This window comes from Leopardus geoffroyi, chromosome E1 (genome assembly GCF_018350155.1).
Source record: "Leopardus geoffroyi isolate Oge1 chromosome E1, O.geoffroyi_Oge1_pat1.0, whole genome shotgun sequence".
Classification (NCBI taxonomy): Eukaryota; Metazoa; Chordata; class Mammalia; order Carnivora; family Felidae; genus Leopardus; species Leopardus geoffroyi.
Window position 1 is genome coordinate 33,730,466 of NC_059330.1, and position 25,267 is coordinate 33,755,732.

The window sequence follows — 25,267 nt, forward strand, 5'->3', positions numbered from 1 at the left end:
AGGTAAAAAAAAATAAAAAAATTAAAAAAAATTAAAAGCCAGCTATTGGGGCACACAGGTAGTTCAGTTGGTTAAGCACCTGATTCGTGGTTTTGGCTCAGATCATCATCTCAGGGTTATGGGATTGAGCCCTGTGTTAGGCTCCACACTGAGCATGGAGCCTACTTAACATCCTTTCTCAGGGTGCCTGGGAAGCTCAGTCAGTTGAGCATCTGGCTTAGGCTCACTCAGGTCATGAACTTGTGGATCATGAGTTCGAGCCCCATGACAGGCTCTGTGCTGACAGCTCAGAGCCTGGAGCCTGCTTTGGATTCTGTGTCTCCCTCTCTCTGTGTTGGTCTCACGCTTGCTCTCTCTCTCTCTCTCTCTCTCTCTCTCAAAAATAAAGATTAAAAAAAAAAAAAAAAGATCCTGTCTTTCCCTCTCTCTCTGCCCTCCCCCTCCTCTAAAAAAAAAACAAACCAGCTATGACTATAGTAATGGAGATGTATACTGTATTTTGAAAAGAATAGCAGAGGCAAAAGGATTCATGAGGTGATTTTGTTTTGTTTTTAATGTTTATTTTTGAGAGAGAGAGAGAGACAGTGTGTGAGCGGGGGGGTGGGGGGGGGTGCAGAGAGAGAGGGAGACACAGTATCCAAAGCAGGCTCCAGGCTCTGAGCTGTCAGCACAGAGCCCATCACGGGGCTCGAACTCAAGAACTGTGAGATCATGACCTGAGCTGAAGTCAGACGCTCAACTGACTGAGCCACTCCAGCGCCTCAAGGTGGTTTCTTTCTTTCTTTCTTTCTTCTTTAATCATCCAGGCAAGAGATGGCAAGCACCTGTACTAATACTGTGAAATAAAAAAAAAATCCTAAAAACAAAACCCCAAAACTGGGTTAATCATGTTATGGAAGGATTCAGCATAGGGTTTGTTTAGTGACATTTAAAGTATATCTCTCTTTCACACATGTAGATAACACATTTATCATTTAGCATAAATATACACATTTAACACATTTCAGAAAAATTTGTGCCAAATACTGTCTTTTCACATTGCATTTATCCAAAACAGTGGGGGAATCAGGCATTCTCTATGGAGGAGGCACTATGCTGGGACCTGGGGTTTTAAAAAAGAGATGCCCTCTGGGGCACCTGAGTGGCTCAGTCAGTTAGGCGTCTGACTCTTGATCATGGGTCAGGGCTTGATTTCATGGTTCTGGTCATTAGATTGAGCCTCGAGTTGGGCTCCTTGCTGAGTATGGAGCCTGCCTGGGATTTTCTCTCTCTCTCTCTCTCTCTCTCTGCCTCTTCCCTATTCATGCTCTCTCTCTCTCTCTCAATAAATAAATAAACATTTAAAAAAATAAAAAGGAGTTGGCCTCTAACTTCTTTCCATCTAGTGGGAGAGACAGTCACTAAAAGTACTAAGTAGCTTCTCACTCCCAACACCTGCTTCACATGGCAATGTTTGGATGGGCAGTTTCTTTTTCTCTGTTCAGACTAGGACATCAGAATCAAGGGGTTGCTTCCATTTTAAAGCTTTAAATCATGACACTGGGGATATATATTTTTAGAACTTTATGAAACCCTGGAGCAGGTGAAGAACCTCTTTTCCGTTTCACCACCTCCTAAGGGTCGCTCTCAGGTTGCTGAATGTGAGCTCTTGAACTCACTCATTCTGCAGTCTGTCTCTGGACGCCTGCTTTCAGCATGGCCATACTTGATTCTTGGTGGATAAAGACACAAAGAACATTCCACTGTGGCTTAAAGGAGCCGAGGATAGTGACAGAGAGAGAGAGAGAGAGAGTGAAATCTCCATCATGCTATAGCACTTCCAGGATTGCCATGGAGGGTGTCTGGGGCTACCCAGTTCGAGAAAGCACAGAGGGGACTTCCCAGCAGATGAAATGCCTGGACTGAGTTCCCAAGGGTAACATGTATGAATGATTCTGCTAGGGGAATAAGGGAAGAAATGGTGTTTCAGAAAGGGGAGGAATCTGGGAAGAGAGGGGCTCACTGTGCAGATAGCTCAGGGGGAGTTAGGGCTGAGGAGGGCAGCAGGGGTCCAGTCATGGAAGGCCATACCAGCTGTCAGTGTAGATGTCACCCTAAAGGTTTTGGGGGGGGCCAAGGGAGGGATGAAAACTAGTGCAAGCTTCAGAATGAGGGAGATGGGAGCTAAGATAGGAGCTAAGATGGGAGCTAAGATGGGAGCTAAGATAGGAGCCCTAAGATAGGGCTCTGAGGAGGGTCTAGCCTCCAGGGACAGGAGCCTCATGTCCTTTTACCCCTACCCCTCCAGGACATAGCACAGACCTTGCATACAGCTGGGAGGGTGGGGCTCCGTGTTTGCTAAATCAACTTGGATCAGAACAGAGGAGTTACTGCTCCTTGAAGCCAGGTGGACAGCACCAGCAGCAGCATCAAAATAAACACAGCACGACAAACTATATGGGCTATAAAGGTGCATTGGGAAAACCTCCAGTTTCCCACGTGTGTCCCCTCCTCACATTTTACTGCTGACACTTCTGGTCACCAAATGTGTGGTTTTTTTCGCACAGCAAGTAATTCTCCCAGACGCAACTGATTGTCTTTTACTCAATTGTAACACTTTCTACCTGGAGTTAGTGTCGGATCCCACAGCTTAAGGGCTCAGTCCCATGAGACTGCCACCACCCCACTGCAGATGCCAGTTACACATTGTATAGGTCCCCAGGTTACTCATAACTTCTGCCTGACTGGGCTACAAATCAGAAGTCCCCACCATCTCTTCTTCCAGTTCAATTAATTTGCTAGAGTGGCTCACAGAACTCAGGGAAACACTCACTTATATTTAGCGCTTTATTAAAGGATGTTATAAAGGATACAGATGAACAGCCAGTTGAAGAAATACACAGGGAGAGGAGCTTCTGTCCCTGTGGAGTTGGGGTGTGCACCCTCCTAGTACGTGAACGTGTTCACCAGCCTCGAAGCTCTCCAAACACCCCGCCATGGGGATTTTTATGGAGGCTTCATCAGGTGAGCACGATCGATTGCTAACTCTATTTCTAGTTGCCCCCCACATTATGGAGGAATTGGTGGGGTGGAGAAGCTGAAAATTCTAAGCTTCTAATCACGGCTTGGTCTTTCTGCTGACCAGCCCTCATCCAGAGGCCATCCAGGAACCCACCTTAAGTTGCCTCATTAGAACTGGAGATGCTCCTAGTGCTGGTATCTCTTGGGAATATGGAAGGGTTTCAGGAGCCCTAGATGTGACAAATAGGCTTAGAGGTGTGTCCCAGGCAGAAGAGTGCACCTGCATAAAGTCTCAGAGGCATGCATGCGTGAGCATGGTGTGCATTAGAAACCGAGCAAACTTCACTGTGGCCTGAGTGTAGAGTGTCAGAGGCAAAGTGGTTTGAGACTGGAGGTGGTCAGGAGCCAGATCACACTTGGTTGGGCCACACTTCAAGTTTCTACATGAGGATCCCGGAACAATGGAAGGAGAGTAAGCAGTTGTAAGCAATTCACTCTTCCTCGGAGATCCGGGAAGCACCAAGGGATCATGAAAGTGAGTTTCTAACTGTCTGAATGATGAATAGAGAAACTCAAAGCTTCATTTCTGATCATGGGTGGGATTAGGAGGCTGCTTTGGCTCACTGGTAGAGCCAGATGGCTCACCATGTTCTGGTATATTCTTCAAAATCAAGTAGAGATGGTTCGCGCAGGACAGTAAAGTCTCCCAGCCTGCACAGCTTCCCACCTCTTCCTTGTTGGGGCGTTTTAAAACCTCAAGATTGTTAGAAGATGACAGTAATAATATCTGTTGCTGGCGTTACCTGTAGTTTAGCACTGATACCTAATTACCTGTGTTGTTCCAAATGGCCAGGTTTCTTGGCTTGGGAAAGGCTCCCATAGACATGGGTAAGGAACGTGAGCTCTCTTTTCTCCCTGCAGCCCTCCTAGGGAGGGAAGCTGGGTGGTGGGTGCTTGGTGACGTGGGGTGACCTGCCAGGGGTCACACCTGCCTCTTATTCCTCCATAGAGCAGATGGTGTCTATATTTGTTTTCTATTGCTGCATAGCCAATCACCATTCATCTAGGAGTTTAAATGTGTGTGAACAGACACGTATTTTATTGTCTTGCAGCTTCCATGAGAGTTCAGGCATGGCTCAGCTAGGTCCTCTGCTCAGGGTCTTATAAGGCTGTGAAAGGTGTCAGTCCCGTTGCTTCTCATTTGGGACCAAGCTCACACAGGTTCTGGGCAGAATTCAGTTGTTTGCAGTTGTAGGACTGATGCCCTCAGCTCCTGTAGGCTGGCCCGTCTCCACGGTTCACAGCATGACCGACTGTTTGAAGGCCAAGAAGAAACTGTCTTGCTTTGAATCTCTCCTTTCTCCTCCGGGAAGGTTTGGACTCTCTTTTAAAAGTTAGACCTACCCAGGATACTCTCCTTATGCTGATGGAGGGCCTCATTCACATCTGCAAAGTCCCTTCATCTCTGACATAACACGTAATGTAGTCACAGGAGTGAAATTATTCACACAATTATTCACACAAATCCGATTCATGCTCAGGTGGTGTGTGCACCAGCAGGTGAGAATCTTGGGGGCCATCATGGAATTTGGCCCTACCACCTTGACCTTCACTCCTCTACATGGTAACCAGTGCCGGGCTGTGCCCCTCATTCCTTCATATGTACGAGGCTGCTAAGATGCTCATTCTAAATCGATCACAGTTGAAGATGAAATAGACATTGTTCTAGGCTAACATCTCCAAAAGGAGAGGTGAGAAATAATATTTTTTGGATCAGATATTGTTTCTGTTGCCTTTCCATGAAGAGTATCCTCAGAAGAAAACCAAAGCTAGCTTCCCCCACCCCGCCTCTGATTTCTCAGCCAGTGCTCCTAGATTTATAATCAACGTAAAGTGTGAGGGAGACAGACGGAAGGATTTTATACAAGACTCCCAGGTTTCTGGTTTGGGCAACTTGCTGGAGGGTGGAATTGTTCCCCATTGCGGACACAGGAAAGAAGCAGTGAGGTGGGCAGGACAAGGCTCGCAGAGGCTCCCAGTGGACAACACCCCTCAGGGGCTCATCCAGGCGCCACCCCGAATTGCTCTCCAGCCATTCTCCCCCTGCTTTTATCTCCCCTGCCCTTCTATCCTCCAGCCGCAGACTCTGGCTTCTGATACTTCTCCCTACTCAGACCTCTGTCCTTGTGTTTGGCGAGCTTGCCTTTTGGCGGCTGGCTCAGACTCAGCATTTGCTTGCCACCATCTTCCCAAGCTCCCACTCCACTTCCAACTGACAGGCTCTGTTGACACCGGGGTCAGGTATTGCTCAGGCTTTCTCCCCTCAGGAATTCACTGCATGACCACGCCTGCCCCACTCAGTCTCCTGCGGAAGGGAAGAGGATGCCACAGCCCCTAAACGTTACCTGCCCTCCAGCATCCTTTAACACACCCCAGTTGAGTATTGGATAAAGTCATTGCATTGGTTTCACGTGACTGCCTTAACAAATTACACAAGCAGTGGCTCAAAATGACGCAGTAATTATATAATTATTAGCATTCTGGAGGTAGATATTCTAAAATCAAGCCCCTCTTGATATGTCACTTTGACATGAGTTTCTTTGCTACAAAAGTATGTGCACACCTTTTTGTTTGAGTGTAAAATTTCATTTTAATTTCTCTGAGGTAAAACTCGCATTTTACAGAGTCCTGGTTCCATATTGTTTGGTCAAGGGAAATAACCCTCTGCTGTTGGAGGTGGTCACTCCTTACTGCATATGTTCGTGTTTTATCTGTTTCATTTACTAGCGCGGGGAGTGGGTGAGTCCACACAGCAGTGCTCTCCCCTTGGACTTTGCTTTGGTCATTACCAATCTTCTTTCTTCTCTGGGTCCCGGAAGCAGCAGGAAGACTATGGGAAAGTGCTTACTGGCTTGGCTCGTCCAGTAACCAAACGTGTAATTTTAGGCAAGTCATTTAGTATCTCAGGCTCTTGATTTCCTCACGTATAAAATCACTGTGTTGGGCTGCATTAATTTCAGAGACCCATTCTGGCTCCAATATTCTCTGAGAGTTTGCTAATGTGATAGAAGATTGGTTTGGGAGATACATTTAGCAGCATTAAGAAATAGAATATTGATTTCATTCACAGGATAATTTTATTATGTTCTCGGTATCAGTATTTGGAAATGGAGTCAGTGATGTAAGCGTGTCTGTCTAGATTTCTGATCTCTTGTCTCTACGAGAAAGCAAATAGAACTTAATGGATGAATTCTTCTCAGTATAGGAGGGTGATGTTATGCTGACTCACCCTCAATTATAAATACCTTCATTTATGTTTTTTTCTCAGAAATTGGGATGTGTAGAGATTAAAATGTGCTCTGAGCTTGAAAGATGCCAGACATCCTGCTAGACACTGGGGCTACAAATAAGAATAATGCTCTTGAACTTAAGGAGTTCACAGATACGTTTAGAGGCAGGTGGCAAATCACAGGTTCCAGTTCAGCCTGGTAGGCGATGTGAGACTGGAGTGGAGAGACAAAGGAGAAAGTTTCCCCTAACTGTGCCTTCAGGTCAGAGAAGGCTTCGCAGGTGAAGACGTCTCTTGAGATAGGTCTTAAAAGATGTGGAAGAGTCTGCCAGGTGGACGCCATGGAAAAGGTCACTGCCGGTGGATTAAGCGTAATGGAATCTGACCTGCCACTAAATAACAGATTGTAAACTTCTTGCGAGCAGTAAGCGTTTCTCTTTCTAGTCCTCTGTATGACAGCCCCTATTATTACCATACTTCAAAGCTGTGTGGTGGAAAGTGCATTGGACTCAGAAGATCACTCTTTGTGTTCCACTCCATTGTGAACCAGCTGTGTGATGTTTAGAAATCACCTAACTTCTCAGAGCCTCAGTTTACTCACTTGTAAAATAAGGACAATGAAACTTACGTCTCAAATATTTTTGTAACAATAAAGTTACAGTAATTGGCCCCTTATCTGTAGAGAATGCAAGGTACTAGACCCCCAGTGGATGCCTGAAATGCAGGTTGTACCAAACCCTATATATACTGTGGTTTTTCTTATACATACATACGTACAATAAAATAAAAAAAAATTTTTTTTAATGTTCATTTATTTTTGAGAGAGAGAGAGTGAGACAGAGCGTGAGCAGGGGAGGGCCAGAGAGAGAGGGAGACACAGAATCTGAAGAAGGCTCCAGGCTCTGAGCCGTCAGCACAGAGCCCGACATGGGGCTTAAACCACAAACCGTGAGATCATGACCTGAGCTGAAGTCAGACGCTCAACCGACTGAGCCACTCAGGCGTCCCGTACAATAAAATTTAATTTAGAGGCACCTGGGTGGCTCAGTCGGTTGAGCGTCAGACTTCGGCTCAGGACATGATCTCGTGGTTCATGAATTCAAGCCCCGCGTCGAGCTCTGTGCTGACAGCTGGGAGCTTGGAGCCTGCTTCCGATTCTGTGTCCCCCTCTCTCTCTGCCCCTCCCCTGCTCATGCTCTGTCAATCCCTCTCTCGAAAATAAATAAACGTCAAAACAGTTTTTTGTTTAATTTACTTTATAAGTTAGGCACAGTAAGAGGTCAACAACAAACAATAGTGAGTAACAAAATAGAATAATTATAGTCATACATTATAATAAAAGTTATGTGCATGTGGTTTCTCTCCAAATATACTACTGTACTGAACTCATCCTTGTTCTTGTGATGAGGTGAAACGATAAAATGCCTACATGATGCGATGAAGCGAAGTAAATGTAGGCATGTGGTGTCACATTATGCTATTGTGGATCTTTTGATGATAATTCAGAAAGCAGATCATTTGCTGTCGGACTGTGGTTGACCGCCAGTGGGTGAAACTGCAGAAAGCGAAACCGCGGGTAAGGAGGGAGCCCTGCGTATATTAGACCTAGAGGTGCCTTATAGACTCAGAAAGACTATAAAGGTATTGCTCTTGGTGTTACCGTAATTTTGCATTGGGCTTTTTACCTTTGCAAGGAAGGGCCCTGCTTCTGCTGTTCTGCGTTCCTGTTCCTAACACATTGTTCTAATCCAGAAAGGCACGGTAAGCCTTTTGAAGACATGTTAGCACATTGTGCAAACAGATACAACTTGAGCACAAGTATACATAAAGCTTGTATATATGCTTCACCACGGAAGCCTGTTCGGTTGTAGCCATCATAGAAAGTGCTGCTGCCAGATGGGCTGTTGCACCAAGCCTTCTCAGAGGCACATGTCTTTCCTGGTGCCATGACACTGCTTCCTAGTCCAGTCAGCACAGATGGCTCTAGCCAGTCACCCACTTTGGAAATACTTCTGGAGCTTCAGGACCTACCCAGTTGGGAGTGGACCCAGGCAGGCTCTGTGGCAGTGGGCCACACTGGGTTCAGGCAGGAAGGGGTACCCTGTCTGTAGAGAATTTCAAACAAATGATGAAACCCGCTGAAAGTTCGATCTGCTTTTCATTATCTTCGTATGCTGAAAATTCTGGAGATGCCAGTGAGAAAATACTCCTCCTGAAAAAGTCGTTTGTTGGCCTAAGCTCTAAACAATTCCTGTGGTTGCTGTTGTGTTTTAATAATATATGTGTGGTCTTCAGGTTAGCACGTCTTTGTTACTTACCCTTGAATGAGCACTGTATCCTACACGGAAGTTACTGGAGGAACCCTCAGTTACTCAATTAGCTTCTAACACACGGGGACGCACTGACATATGTTTGTTCCTAGACAACCGTCCCAAGGGTTCAGAATTGGTGGAGTTCACTGTTGGTAAGAAAGTCCCTGCCTCCGATCCCTGTCGTACTACATATTCCTGAATTTAAACAGTTGAACAGCAATAGCACTGTGCTTGTAAACACAAAGAAGCAGAACTTGAATTCCTTCAATTACGTCATTCTCTATGACTCTATGGAGTTTTTATCTGTACTTTTGAAACATGGAACCAGAATGAACTGCAAAGGTAAAAAATTTTTTTCTTTGGGAGGTGCAGTTTTAATTTCGTACGCAAACTATTTTATTGAATCTGAACAATGCCTTTACCACCTGTTTTGTGTGTTTTAAAGCCAAAGAAAAAAAAACATGATTAATTATTGTGATTGCTAGTGGAAATAATTGTGTTGTTCAGAGCAGGGAGTGCTAAAAATGAGAAGCTCTTAAGTCACATACTTTAGGTTTGCCCCTGTATTCAGCCCTAGGTTCGGTAACTGTACCCGCATTGAGTAAACAGCACAAAAGCTGAGCTCATGGCTGCTCACTGGCCATGAAACACATGGTTTCTTTGAGTGAAGCTAACTGGGTTAACATCCATGGTGTTGGCCATCCCAGCTAGCTGAAAATCCACTCCTTCCTCCTCCTGGCTAGGCCTCCCATTTGAAAGATGTGTCTGGGTTACCTTCACAAGCCACAGGTAATAGCTTTATTGAAAAGCAGCTTGGTGAGTTGTTGAGAGGTACCTTGTAAGGGTAAATACTGCTCATTGAGTTGTTGTGTGATAATGGGATTGTTTACAGAAAACGCAGCAGGCTGCTGCCTCTTCACCCTCAGGTTATACCTCTTTGTCAGGTAGAAGATAATCAAAGGCAGCAAGACTATAATCCCAACCAGGAATCCTTCTTCTCCCTGCCAGTGGATGACAGGGAGGTGCCTGTGGACTTTGTTATAGACTGTAACATTTGACAACATTCTCAAAAAGACAAACTATGCAGCAAAGGCTTTTATGCCTCAAGTGTGCACAGAATGCTCTTTGAAGATTTGGCAATAGGAGGGCGTCAACTCCCTAGGTTGCAGTGTCCCCATGTGATGATAAGGGCTGGAAGGGTGGGGGTGGGGGCATCCTTTCTCTCCTTACACACTCCATGCCTCCGTATGACTGGACCCCATGGCAGCTGTGCTGTTTTTGCATTCCATCTCCAGTTTACCCTGCAAGCTGTCTTTTCCCCCCTTACTGACCAGAATTGGGTCACCAGTTCCTGCCAGGTGCCATACCATTGGCTCCTTTTCAGCCTGGACTCGGATCCCTGATGATGCTTCTTTCTGGAAGAGTGCACATTTCTATATCGACAGCTTAGATATGAGGGCCCCTTTGCAACCTTCTGTGCCTACCCATGGTCCGTGATTGGGTGTTCCAGAGCCTCTTTCTTTGCCCGCTAAACTCTTCTCACAGCCTCGCAGCACCCCCCCCCCCCCCCCCCCCCGCTTGGTGCAAACAATTCCCAACATCTCCAGCCCTGGTTCTAGCCTCTTCCCAGTTTTGTCCTCATTGTCTGAGCTTTTGAACAGCTCTACTTTCCCATCTTTTGAGCACCACAGTTTCACAAGGTATAGCTAATATCAGTTATACACTCTATTTTATTTCAGACAATCTGCCTTACTCCTAGAAAGTTGATTTTTTTTTTCCCCAAAGTGATCTCTCTAACACCGCGGCAGTTGTCCAGAATCCTGTCTCCTTTTAAAGTGTTTATTTAGATCACACCCTTCTTGCATTTGTTTCCCTGGGAAAAATATCGCCCAGGCTAATCGGAAGAAATTCTTCCCTCATCTCAGCAGGGTGGAAATATATAAATAATGTATCATATTATCATAATACCTTATACAACATGTCATAGCATAGTGTACCAGTATAACAACATATTATGTACTTACTGACTTTCAATTATGCATTTTGTTATTGCAGCTGCTTTTTTTCTTGAGGACATCCTCCTTGGTGCCTTTTAATATTCTTTCTTTTCTAATTCAGACTGATCGCATTCTAAGTTGCTCAGCTGTCACACTGACTTTTGTTTTAGTTTGAGTTTTACTTCATAGGTTATTTGTATTCTTTCTCAGATGTTGTGGTATACTTTTGAATTCACTTTATAATTTTCTGAACTCCATATTTAAGTTTTTCTCTCTTTTTTTTTTTTTTTGGCAGTAAAGGTACAGGGGTGATCATTATTCTGGGTCTCCATATATCCAATAAGAGGCCTTTCTCTTGCCCTTACACTTGAGTGATAGTTTCTTTGGTAATCAAATTTTATTTACAAAACTACCTTCCTTCAGATTTTTCTTGGTACCACTCCACTGTCAACTTGTAAATGGTGTCCAAGATGAGAAGTCTGATGCTATTATAGATAACTGTCTCCCACCAACCCAGGCTCCTACTGGCTTTTAGGACATTATCTTTATCCTTGAAGTTCAGAAATGTCATGGGACGTATCCAAATGTGTGTCTTTTTTCATTAATTGCACTCAGCAAGCTGCAATCTAGGGTCTAACAGAGCAGAGGGTTTTTTGGATTTTTTTTCCTGTTTTGTTCGCTGTTCTATGAATGCTAAGAAGAGTACCTGACAAACAGTAAGAGCTCCTTAAATCTTATTGGCTAAGTGAACTAGTATTCAAGTCTCTGCTTATTTTAGGGAAATTTTCTTCTTTTATGTCTTTGATTATTTCTTCTATTATTTCCCCCATCTGTTCCTTCTGCTCTCACATTCTGGACAGGTTTGGGAACGTATGGATCTATTTTCTAAGCCTTTCTTTTCTTTCCATGTACAACTTCTATGTCCTTTGCTTTCTCTCATCAATTTATTCTCTTTCTATTTTAAGTTCTAGAATGTTTCATTTACTTACCTTTTCATTGCTCGACTTTGGCCTTTGGCAGTATCTGTTCTTTTAGACAGGATCTTTTATTAACTTTTTAAGTTTGGCAATCATATATTTTTTAACATTTATTTATTTTTGAGAGACAGAGAGAAAGCATGAGTGGGGAGGTGCAGGGAGAGTGAGGGAGACACAATTTGAAGCAGGTTCCAGGCTCTGAGCTGTCAGCACAGAGCCCCACACAGGGCTCAAACCCAGGGACCGTGAGATCATAACCTGAGCCGAAGTCCCATGCTTAACTGACTGAGCCACCCAGGCGCCCCGGCAATCATATTTTAATTTCTAAAAAATTATTTTTGTTTTCTAATTTATCTTTTTAATGTTTATCTTGTTTATCTGGTTTATCTTGTTTTATGTACTCGTTATCTTCCTGACTTTGTTCAAGTTTTCTTTTCTCTTCAATGTTGTCCCTCTTTGTTAATCACGGTTCTTCTCTGTTCTGTTGTTGACTTCCCTCAAGTGTCTGGTTATCATTGGCTGTCCATGTTTTAAACAAAGGATTCAGTAGTTTAGTATTAGAAACTGGTATGGTTTTCTCTGCTGTTAATGCCCATCGGTGTCTATGATAAATCTCTAACCTTGAAGGAGGGGGTCAAAATGGAAAATGCCGATGGGCCATCTTTTCCAGGTATAGGAGGAGTAGATAAAAAAAGAGAAGCTGATGAATCTTGGCCTCCAAAATCAGGACGTCTTTATTGAGGGGATGGTGTGTGTCGTAGCTGATGCTGTTACAGAATTGCCCTTATTATTATTCATCTCAGAGATGAACACACATCACTTGTGTGGTTCTGAAGTTACCTTAGGTTTGGTCAGCTTCTCTTTCTGGCCTCAGGCAGAGAACCCCCAGTGCCACCACTACCTCACACGTGCGCACACATGCACACTTGCGCACACATACACACAGACACAGTTGATGTCTGCTCCCTTGGAAGGGCCTTCTCGTGGCTTTAACACAGGAGCAAATGCCATTTCCAGCCTTAGCACACATATGAAAAGGAGGAGCAGCTAAGGCAGCCGAACCTTTCCATAGGCTGCACTCTAATCATTGCCCTGTGTTTGGCCGGTGCCCGTTTCCTATTCTTCTGTCTGCAGGTTTGACCTTTCTCTAGGAAGCCAGTGAGAAATTAGGAAGAAAGACTGTCACCACTGCAAGGAGTTTATTCTCCCTCCTAGTTATTTATTTATCCTGCTACGAAATCCAATTTTATCTGCTTGATATCTTCTGAAAACTCCTCCAAATTCCTGGCCCTGCAAATGGTACTTGTTCATATTTATCAGAGTTGTTATATATTTATTCCTTTTGTAGTATCTTTTCTTTAATTATATCTGGGAAGTAATAGTGGAAGAGAATAAATATGTGTGTCCTGAATGATAATGAACCACAACTTGAATAAGTCACCTTTTCTCACCAAACTAGTTCTTTTCTACTCCCATTTCTTTCTACTTTCTACTACTTCTACTACTTTCTATTTTCCACTTCTTTCCACTCCCATTTCTACTCCAACTCTCCCATTATTTTAATGGCTCCCTAGTTCAGAGAAGCAAAGGTTAATGGCTGTTGATCAGTGTTGCTGATTGCCTTTCTTTTCCTTCATTCCTTTCTTCCTTCCTTCCATCCTTCATGCCTGTTAAAAACTGTATTTCTATCCAGGCACTGATAGGGGTAAACAAACAAATATGGCCTTGTGCTTTTAGAGCTTATAATAGTGGGGGAGGAAAATATCAACCAAACAAGCACACAGTTGAAATACATATTTACAAAGTATGGTAGAGTCCTTGAAGGAAATAAGGGTGAGAAGGCCTTACTGGTCAAATGCCATTTTAGGTGAGCTCTGAAGGGTAAGTAGAATTTGGCCAGCAGAAGGGCAAAGGCGGTTTCAATAAGATGGAGCATGAACATTGGAAGTCCTTGAGTTGGGAAAGAGTTTGGCATGTTGGAGGCCAGTAGAGAAAACCAGGGATGGGATTGAAGTGCAGAGCAACATGAAAAAAGAATGAAACCTGAGAGTAAGGGGCCTCTAGGCCATGTAAGGAATTGAGATTTAAATCTTTATTCAGTAGTAAGCAATGGCAGTATTAAACAGAGGAGCTACATGCATGATACACATTTTTTTAAATGATCTTTTTAGCTACTGTGGAGAGAGTGAGTAGACTGTAAGAGGGAAAGAGTGGACTCAGGGAAAGTCTTACAGGAGGGCAGGTGCAGAGTGCTGCAGAGGCTAGAGTGAAGGTGGAGGTGAATGTGCTCATGCTGGGGAGGTGGTGGGGATTGGACATTGATATATTGGATGGGAAGAGAGTCATGGAGGATGAATCTTAAATTTGGAGTAAATGACGGTGCCATCATCTGAGTTGGTGAACCATGGGAGAGGCAGGTCTGGAGTACAGAGTCCAGTGTTCTGTTTCAACCATGCTAATTTTTACACGCTCGCGAAACACTCAAGAGGAGGCAACATGTTGGCGAGAGATGTCTGAGGGGAAATATGCATTTACCTCCTGCCAACGTACAAATGGTTTTTAAAAGCCACTGAGTGAATGAGATTGCCTAAAGAGAAAATATAGCTCACAGACAGAAGATTAGACATGGAGAAGAGCCAACATTTCAGGACATGGGCAGACATGGAAGCAGTTTCACCTCCTATGACAACTCACATTAGTGTAGGACTACATGAGCATTTGTATTTTTTAACAAACATTTATGCCACACTTACTTTGTGCCAGGCATGATTTCAAATGTTCATTTGGAAACAAACTTTGTGAATGTTAACTGAGTTATTCCTTGCAACCATCCCGTGAAGTAGTTATGGTTATTAGCTCCATTTTTACAAATAAAGAAATGGAGGCATGTGGATGCATCTTACCCAAGGTCACATAGCTATTAGATGACAGGGCCAAGTCTCAAACCCAGGCAGACTGCCTCTAGAATTCATACTCTTGAGCACTGTGCCATGGTACCTCTCAGCATCCTGCTGTCTCACCTGGATTCAGTGAGACTGGGTCATCAGTGAATATGGCAGGTGCGAATGGAAGTATATTTGCTCTTGTTGGCCTTGTAGACTTAGATTCTAACTCGTGCCACTATAAACCAATCTGTTGCCCAAACTCATATCTTTTAACTCCAAAAATAACTCTTGCATCTGTCATTTCGTTACATTTTTTGTATCATTTGAATTTCAGACTTTCAGAATATTGTGATAGGGTGCCTGAGTGGCTCAGTGGGTTGAGAGTCTGACTCTTGATTTTGGCTCAGGTCACGATCTCACAGTTTGTGGGATTGAGTCTGGTGTTAGGGTCTGTGCTGTCAGTGGGGAACCCACTTGGGATTCTCTCTCTCCCTCTCTCTTCCCCTCCCCCACCCCTATGTACATTCTTTCTCTTTTTTCAAAATAAATAAACTTTTAAAAAAGAATATTATGATAAACTCCTGAGTGCTTTCGGTTTTTTCCAGCTCCTATCACGTTTTCCCATTACAACCAGATTAACCAAAGCACGACCACATACTATTATTTCCTAGATCAAAAACCTTCCATGACCTCACATTTCTTACAGAATGTTCACAAGCCTCTCCTGATATCCAAAGTCACCTGTAAATTGTCTCAACTTCTAAGCTCATCAGTTACAATTCCCCAGCATGTGGTCGTGGCTTTCAACCAGGACTAATTCATTATTCCGAGTATGTCCTGGGCATTCTCAGCTTAGCAACTTTGTCATGCTTCCCAGCATACATAGAACCTCTCTTCCTACTCCGCCACGCCCCAGAGGTTCCTGCTGCTGCCAGTTAGAATCTGACTCATCCCACACAACCCAGTATCAGGGTCCTCCCTTTTGCCATTGCATCATTTTCAGCTGGAACTGATCAGATTCTCTTCTGAAAGAAACCCTGTTCCTTTTATACTAGTTATTGGATTCTAAATATTATGGGAATTTGCGCGTACAGATTGTCCAGTCTTAGAGAGCAAGTTGTCTGTAGCTTTCCACCACCATCTAGAATGCCTGCACCGTGCCTAGCCAACAGTTGGTGCTTTAGGGGTTTAAGTACTCCATAAACAGATGCAGTCTCTCCTACTCAGCTGCTTTTTCCTGTCTGATTAGTACCTGAAGAGCGCTCCCTCTTTGTCTTGCTTTTCATTGGACTGATTCTGCTTCCCAAATGCATTCGCATGCAGTGATTTTTATTACACGTGTTTCCCAAACACATGTTAAAACCAAGAATGCTAAGTGGCTGACTCCCCAGTTAAGCCACTTGCAGGTTAGGATGAACTCTGTACATGACATTTTCCCCCCTAGTTTGCCTCTCGGCAAATTGCCTCTCAGATACTTCAGGAAAAGAAACAAAAGTTTTAAAAAAGGATTTTTTTGAGGAGAGTGGAGATACCAGTTTATAGATGGGAACCAAGTACTGAAAAGTCATGTGTTTTAATCTAAATAGAACAAATGGAACTTCTTCAGTTTCTCGTTTCACTAACACATTTCTTTTTTTACCATAAGACACATTTTCTTTTAATTTTTTGAATTTTTCAAATGCTTATTTATTTTGAAAGAGAGAGAGGAAGGGGCAGAGAGAGGGAGACAGAGGACCTGAAGTGGGATCCACACTGACAGGAGAGAGCCCGATGTGGGGCTCAAACTCATCAACTGTGAGATCATGACCTGAGCTGAAGTTGGACACTGAACTGACTGAGCCACCCAGGTGCCCCACTATAGACACATTTTCTAACTGGCATTTATTTTTATTTTTATTTATTTGTTTTTTAATATTTATTTATTTTTGAGAGAGAGAGAGAGACAGAGCATGAGTGGGGAGGGGCAGACAGAGAGGGAGACACAGAATCTGAAGCAGGCTCCAGGCTCTGAGCTGTCAGCACAGCCCAGCACGAGGCTCGAACTCATGGACTGCGAGATCATGACCTGAGCCGAAGTCGGACACTTAACCAACTGAGCCACCCAAGACACCCCTGGAATTTATTTTTAATAATAAATATTTATCCCTCTCTCTCTGCCCCTCACCCGTTCATGCTCTGTCTCTCTCTGTCCCAAAAATAAATAAACGTTGAAAAAAAAAATTTAAAAAAAAAAAAAAAAAAGGGGCGCCTGGGTGGCGCAGTCTGTTAAGCGTCCGACTTCAGCCAGGTCACGATCTCGCGGTCCGTGAGTTCGAGCCCCGCGTCAGGCTCTGGGCTGATGGCTCAGGGCCTGGAGCCTGTTTCCGATTCTGTGTCTCCCTCTCTCTCTGCCCCTCACCCGTTCATGCTCTGTCTCTCTCTGTCCCAAAAATAAATAAACGTTGAAAAAAAAAATTTAAAAAAAAAAAAAAATAAATAAATAAATATTTATAAACTAGATATTTTGACCAGGAAAATAAACACCGTATATTAAGTTTTAACATTATAGTTTTCGTGATAAAAACAAGGTATTAAATCAAATATACAGTATGATTCAATTTTTTTCATATTCTATCATAACTATATAACAAAGCCCTGGAAGGAAAAACAGCAGAATAAAAAAAAGTATATCTTTGGGTGATGGGTTATTTCTTTTCTCTACATTTCTGTATTTTCTAATTGCTTAATAATTAGCAGATATTACCAGTATGTTAAAAATTTATTTTAAATATAGCTTTTTTTCTAATAGGGGGGTTGTGGAAAAGGGAGGTGGTGGTGAGGGTTTATTTAGAAACCCTATATGAAATTTAGGACTTTTGAAAATCTCATAGTCTTTTTAAAATCTCTTTTATTGAGATATAATTTATAGTAAAATTGTCTAATTTTAAATGTATAAGTCCATGATTTTTGACAAATGTATACAGTACTGTGACTAATACCACAATCATGATATATAACATTTTTATCATCCCCAAAAGTTTCTTTGTACCCCTGTATAATTTGTTGACTCACTCCTCCTAACTCTTGTTCCCTCACAACCACTGGTGAACTTTCTATCAGTAACATTTTACATTTTCTAGAGGTCCATATTGATGGAACTATAGGTATATATAGACTCTTTAGTGCACAGTTTCTTTCCTTTAGAATAATGTAAATTGCATCCATGTTGTTGAGTCTATCAGTAGTTCACCTCTTTATTTTGCTGAATAGTAGTTTATTGTATACATATATGACATGTACTTACTGATGGACATTTGAATTGTTGCCAGATTTAGGCTATTTGGAATAAAGCTGCTGTGAACATTCAGTATAAGTCCCTATCTGATATATATATATATATATATATATATATATATATATATATATATATATATATATATATATATTTACCTTGATTAAATACCTAGGAGAGGGATTACGGAGTCATTTGGTAAGTGCATTTTATTTTACAAGAAACTACCAAACTGTTTTCTAAAATGACTTACCATTTTACATTCCCACAAGCAATGTGTGAGAGTTCCAGTATCTCTACATCCTCATCAACACTTGGTATTATCAGTCTTTTTATTTTTAGCTATTCTAGTGAGTGTGTAGTAATACAGCTTCTTATATTTATAATTTTGCATTTTCCTTATGATTAATTTTCATGTGCTTATTTACTATTCATATATCTTCTTTAGTGAAGTATCTGTTCAAGTATTTTGCTCATTTTAGAAACTGGTGGCTCAGTTGGTTAAGCATCCAACTCTTGATTTCAGCTCAGTTCATGATCTCAAGGTTCTTGAGTTCAAGCCCCACATCAGACTCTGCAGTGGCAGAGTAGAACCTGCTTGGGATTCCGTCTCCCTCTCTCTCTGCTCCTCCCCTGCTTGTGCACATGCATGCTCTCTCTCTAAAAAGTAAATAAACATTTTTTTAAATTGGGTTGTTTTCCTTATTTTTATTGATTTATGGGGGACCTTTATGTCTTCTGGTCACAGGTCATCTATTGGATACATTTTAAAACATATTTCTTTTGGTCTGTGGCTTGTATTTTCATTTTCTTAGTTTTGAAGGGCAGATTTTTTAATCTTGAGGATATCAATTTATCTTGCTAATTGTGAGCTAAAGAATCCTTTATTTTATGGTTCATGCTTTTTATGAGCTAAGACATTTTTATTTAATCCAAGATAACAAAGATTTGTTTCAAATGCTTATTTCTGTAAGTTTTATTATTGTCTTATTATCATGCTTTTATGACTATGCTATATTTTGAGATAATTTTTACAAATCATTCAAGGTAAGGTTGCATATGAATTTCAAGTTGTTCCAGTTCATATATTAAAAACCTAATCCTTTCTCACTGAAACAGCTTGAGACTTTTGTTATGCAGATCTACTTCTGGACTCTATTCTGGTCAACTGATGTCTATCACCGAATAAATATTATCTTAATGACTGTAGCTTTATAAGAAGTCTTAAACTCAAGTGATATAAATCCTGTAATTTGTTTATCTTCTTCAAAATTATTTTGGCTTTTCTAACATCTTTGCATTTCCATAAAATTATGTAAATAACATCAAGCTCTACAAAAAAGAAAAAGTCCTTTGGGACTTTGACATTGACCGAATTGAATCTCTACATCAGTTTGGAAATTCAGATTTAATACTATTGAACCTTCTGATCCATGAACATAATATATGCCTTTACATTTATTTAGGGCTTTTTAATTTTTTTAGAAATATTAAAAAACATATTTCTTAGAAATATGCTATTCTTTATAGTATAGGTCTTTCTCATATGTTAAAATTTATACCTAAATTTTTTTTGATATCAAAAATTATACTCATTTCCTATGTTTAATTTTTGTTTTTTTTTTACTATATAGAAATATAATTTTTATGTGTGGACTTCCTGCCCTGTGGCTTTGCTAAACTCACTTATTCTAAATATTTTGCTTTACATTAGATGATCATGTTTTCGTAACATAAATAAAGTTTTACATTTTCCTTTTGATTGTTATGACTTTGATTTATTTTTTCTTGCCTTATTGCATAGCCACTATTTCCAGGTCAATGTATAATACAAGATGTGGGAGCAAATATTACCCTCATGTTTCTCATATTAGGGAGAATACAATCAGTGTTTTCTAATCAATTATGACTGATTATGGTTAAAGGCTTTTAATAAATGTCCTTTATCAAGTTGAAGGAGTTTCCTTCTATTTTGAGTATACTAAGAATTTTGGCTTGAACAGTTATTGAATTTTATCAAAAGTTTTTTTCTGCATCTATTGATATAATCATGTGGCCCTTTGTTTTTCACAGTTAATAAGGTTCATTACTGATTGATTCTGGAATGTGGAACCAACCTTGTATTTATGGGATAAACCATACTTGGTGATAGCCTGCTATCATTTAATATATTGTTAGATTCTATTTGTTAATATTTTCTTAAGGATCTTTGTATTTATCTTCAAGAGTTATATTGGTCTAAAATTTTCTTTTAGTATAATATGTTTCCCTAGTTTGGGGGCCAGGGTAATTTTGATTCTGATTTCATGGAATGGGTTAGAATTGTGTCATAACTTCTATTTTCTGAAAGTCTGAATATTTGGTAGAAGTAATCAGTGAGGCCATCCAGGCCTAGAGAGTTTCGATAGGAAGATTTTTTAACTACTAATTCAATTTCTTGAATAATTATAGAGCTATTCGGATTACCTGTTTCTTCTTGAGCAAACTTTCATAGAATGTGTTTTTAGGGAATTCATCCTTTTCATCTTTGTTGTCAGATTTAGTGGCATAAAGTTGCTTACTATACTTTTCAGTGTCTGTAGGATCTTAATGATGACCTCCTTCCCTTTGTGCTATTAATGATTTGAGCCTTTTCTTCCTTTTTCTTTTCCAGAACAGTTTGACTAGAGGCTTATCAATTTTGTTCATTTCTCAGAGCCAGTTTTGGTATCGCTGATTTTCTTTTTTTTTCTCCCTATATTCTATATCACTGATTTCTCTCCAATATTTATTACTTTATTCCTTTTCTTTATTTTCAGTTCAATTTTCTTTCCTCTTTTTAGGGTTTTGTTTCAGTTTTTGTTTTTGCTTTTGCTTTTTGGTAGAAGCTAAAGATCTTGCTTGTATTCTTTTTTAATATAAGCATTTAATAGTTCAAATTTCCTACCTTAGTGGCATCCCACAGATTTTAATATAAAAATAATATGATTCCATTTTCATTCCAATCAAACCATTTCCTGCTTTCTCTGTGATTTTTTTTATTTAATCCATCAATTGTTTAGAAGTATGCTGTTTAATTTCCAGATATTTTAGAATTTTCCCAGGTATCATTCCATTATTTATTTCTGGTTCATTTCTGTTGTGATCAGAAATACTACTTCGTATATTTTCAAACTTCTTAAATTTATTAAGATTTGTTTATGTCTCAGAATAGGTCTGCTTGGAAAATGTTTAATGTGCACTTGAAAAGAATATGTATTCTGATACTATTTTCGTGGAGTGTTTTATAAATGTGATTTAGCTTCCATTTGTTGAGTGTCATTCTACATTTTCCATGTATTCATTGATTTTATTATTGTTATATCAATTATTAAAAGAAGAGTGTGGAAATCTCCAATTGTAATTGTGGATTTTTAGCTATTTTCTTTCAGTTCCATGAATTTTTGTTCTGTGCATTTTAAAGCTATCTTATTATGATGAAAACCTAACAAGAGTACACATCATTTCTGTCTTCCTGGCTTTGTATTATCAATGTCATACATGTTACTCCTATATGTGTTAGAGACCCTATTTATTATATGTCATATTTTTGCTTTAAACAGTTTTCTTTTAAAGAGATTAAAAATGGGGGGGGGAAGTCTTTCATAGTTATCCACCTATTTACCATTTCCGATATTCTGTATTTCTTTGCGTAAATCCAAATTTTCATCACTTTCCCTCTGATGGAAGAGCCTCCTTTAGAGCAGATCTCCTAGCAATGGATATTCTCATATTTTATTTTTCTAAAAAATACTTTATTTAGCAATTGTTTCTAGAATATATTTCCACTGGATAACAAATTCTGAGTTTTGTGTTTTTTAATATTTTTTCTTTTAATGTTTGATATCACTCCACTGACTTTTGGCTTGCATGGTTTTAAACAAGTTCACTGTAATTCTTTTATTTTTTTATTTTTTTATTTTTGTAAGTTTATTTATTTAGAGAGAGAGAGCAAGAGCAAGTGAGCGGGAGAGAGACAGAGAAAGAGAGGGAGGGAGAAAATCCCAAGCAGGTTCCGCACCCCTAGCACAGAGACTGATGCAGTGCTGGAACTCACAAACCATGAGATCATAGCCTGAGCCAAAGCCGAGAGTCTGACGCCCAACCACCCGAGCCACCCAGGTACCCCAAGTTCACTATAATTCTTATCTTTACTTTTTGTATATAATAGCATTTTTTTCTCCGGCCACTAAGATTTTTCTGTTTATTGCTGGGTGTCGTCACTTAAGTTATGATGCTTTTTTTTTAATGTTTATTTATTTATTTTTGAGAGAGAGAGCATGTGTGTGTTTGTGTGTGGGCAGGAGAAAGGGCAGAAAGAGAGGGGGAGAGAGAATACCAATAAGCCTTTGTGCTGAAATCATGACCTGAGCCGAAATCAAGTTGGACACTTAATTGACTGAGCCACCCAGGTGCCCCTAGTTATGATGCTTCCTATCATGGTTTTCTTTAGGTTCAATTGCTCATAGCTCAATGAGCTTCTTGGATTGTATTTCTTTGTAACATCTGACATTTTTTATCATTATTTCACCACACTTCATTCCACCATGCCCTCATCCACCTCAACCCTCTGGGATTCCAGTTATATGTTTCTTAGACTGCTTGCTATTATTTCACAAGTCTTTAAGGTTCTCTGTTCAATTTTTAAATTCCTTTTTTTCCCTCTGTGTGCTCAATGTTTGAAATTTCTACTGCTATTTCTTCAAGTTCATGGATCTTTTCTTCTGTAGTGTCTAATCTGTTACTAATTTCAGAAAGTGTGTTTTTCTTTTCAGATATTTTGTTTCTCATCTCTGGAGGACCCTTTGTGTATTTTTTAAAGCTTCCATTTCTCATCATGCTCATGTTTTCCTCTACTCTCTTGAACATATAGAAAATAATTATAATAGTTATTTTTGTGTTTTTGTCTAAAAATTCTACCATTTGTGTTTCTTTGCATTTGTTTCCATTGATTAATTTTTCACCAGGGGATGAGTTGTCTTTTTATGTTTCTTTGAATGACTTGCCATGCTGAGTTGATGGCAGGTAACTGCAAATTGTATATTTTTGATTGCTGGATTTTGTTATATTCGCTTTCTGATGCTACATTTTGCTCCAGTATGCAGTTAAGTTACTTGGAATCTTTTCATTTTTGAAGCCTTGCCAGAGGAGCCTTTATTTGGGGGTTAATTTATTAGCTCCACTACCAAGACTAAACTCTTCTATGGCTTCTACATAATGCCCTCTGAATTCTACACCTGTGTATTTCCTCTTTGGATATTGGGAATACAAACTACTCCCAGCCCTGTATGAACTTCAGAAATTGTTGTGACTATTTCTTTCCAGTGTTTTCTCCCTGACTCTGGGTAGTTTCCTGTTATGCATGCTAAGATTAGTAAAGCCAAGGACTCAGGGGTCCCTTCTGCTTATCTCTAATATAGTTTCCTCCTCTCAATAAACAGCTCACAAATCCTAACCATCCTAGCCTCTCCAAACACTGAATTCTGTCTCTTCAACTCAGAAAGACCACCTGGTTCTGTTTGGGCAACCCCCTCTAGAGCTTTGACCTGGAAACATTTTTCAGGTAGTGATCTGGGAATTCACATGCCTCATCTTGTTTGTTTTCCTTCTTTCAGGAATTATTGTCCTACACAGCTTGTTGCCCAGTGTCTGAAACCCATTTTTTAAATAGATCTATTCCAGTTTTCTTCTTGTTTAAGGCAGGTGGGTAATCTGATCCCTGCCATTCCATCAGGCCTGAAATAAAAGTTTCTTTATCCATTTCCTATTTTGATCCCTACCTTTGACATCTGTAGAATTCAGAAAAGACTTTAAAGGAAAAACAAGAAGCAAATTACTATGATGGAAGAGGATCTGAGGGCCCAAGTATCTGTACTATAAAAGACATGATTAGTTGCAGAAGAGTGAACACTCGTAAATTGACCAGGTACCTGACATTGATTTGGAATTAGAATCCCATGATTCTAAATGAGCCTCAAAAGCCACACTTTCTCTTCAGTGGAAGTGGTGGTTTTTCTAAGGAATTGATTTTGAAAGTCACTTGAGAATAACTCAAAAACAGGAAGAAAAAAAAAAAAAGGAAAGAAAAAGAAATCTTAATGATCTAAGGAACCTTTACTATTTCCCACCCATATCATCTCTGGTACATGGCCACCCACCCTCTGTTTACACATGTTCTGTGTCCAGGCAGTGCCCTTCTGGAAGGACCTGTTCTAATACAGAAGTGCTTGGTCATTTGCAACCTTCTCTGTATCAATAAGCCAAATATCTCTTCCTTTATGTTCCTCCTATTTATCTGCTCTGTCCTCCTGGATAACTAGAATATATTGTGTTAAATTACTGACAACCATTTTGAAATCTCGTTCAAGTCTTTTTTATCTGGATTAAAATCCTCTGCTGTTCTTACAGACAGCATGGCTTTCAGACCCTCTCCCCATATTAGTCATTTATCCTCTGGACAAATGCTAATGTGTTACTTTTATGCTTAACATCTGATAGCCAGAAGTAAGTACTCTACTTTAAATATAGAGTGAATGGGTCAATTCTTTCCTGTGGCAAGGAAACCAGACTTCTATTAATGCAGATTAAGGTGTATTAACTTTTGTCAAATGTGGATAGACTTAATTTCTTAGGTATATCTGAAACCATAAGTAATTTAAAACACATTTATTTCCTTACCCCAATGATATATGGGAAGCAGAGGTGATCACAGGAAGCCCATTGGTTCATCCATCTGTCTGGGCTTTAGGTAGAGAAATGTGCTGGTTTTAGATCACTTCAAAAAAATCAGTGTAACCTTTTATTCTCTGAACTAAAGCAGGTGTCTGCTGCTTGAGGTGATCACTTTCCCCTGGAAATTTCCTATCAGCTGCTAGCTGACAAAAGGTGCTATGAACAATGGAAGTATTTTTTAAAATACCTGTCAACAGTAAGAATGTGGAGTCGATCTAATATTTAGACAGAAGCTTACTCATCAGTATTGTAATCAGGATATTCATAGTCAGAGAAAGTGGCCTAATAGGTATATCCTTTCCTAGAACCATTGCAGGTCAAGAAAATAAAGATGACTCCAGATTCTTAAGAACCAGGTTGGAAAGATTAAACCATGTTTCACACATCAGTTGATTTCAGAGGAGTAAATAGTCATTAAATTGGAGAGTTGGAAAATATTTTAGAAATCATTGAATTCCACTCACTTGATAAGTACGGGAAATGAGACCAAGAGAAGAAAAATTGTTTCCACATGGTCACATAGTTGGTTTGTGGCAGAACAGGCTTTCTGGTATCATAGTCAAACTTCTATCCTATTTGGAATGTTTCTTAAAACTACTTCTCGGGGCCCCGGCGTAGTAGTTCAGTTGGTTAAGTGTCCAACTCTTGATTTGGGCTCAGGTCATGATCTTGTGGTTGTGATATCATCTGTGCTGTGAGTGGAACCTGCTTAACATTCTCTGTCTCTCCTTTTGCCCTTCCCCTGCTCACATGCATGTGCTGTCTCTCAAATAAACAAACAAAATT

The 25,267-nt window shown here is 40.3% G+C and overlaps 1 protein-coding gene across 1 annotated transcript in view; it reads left to right on the forward strand.

The window, feature by feature from the left end:
- CA10 (carbonic anhydrase 10) overlaps positions 1-25,267 on the forward strand; it is a 487,496-nt gene that overhangs the window by 84,972 nt on the left and 377,257 nt on the right. The gene's annotated exons all lie outside the window — the stretch shown is intronic.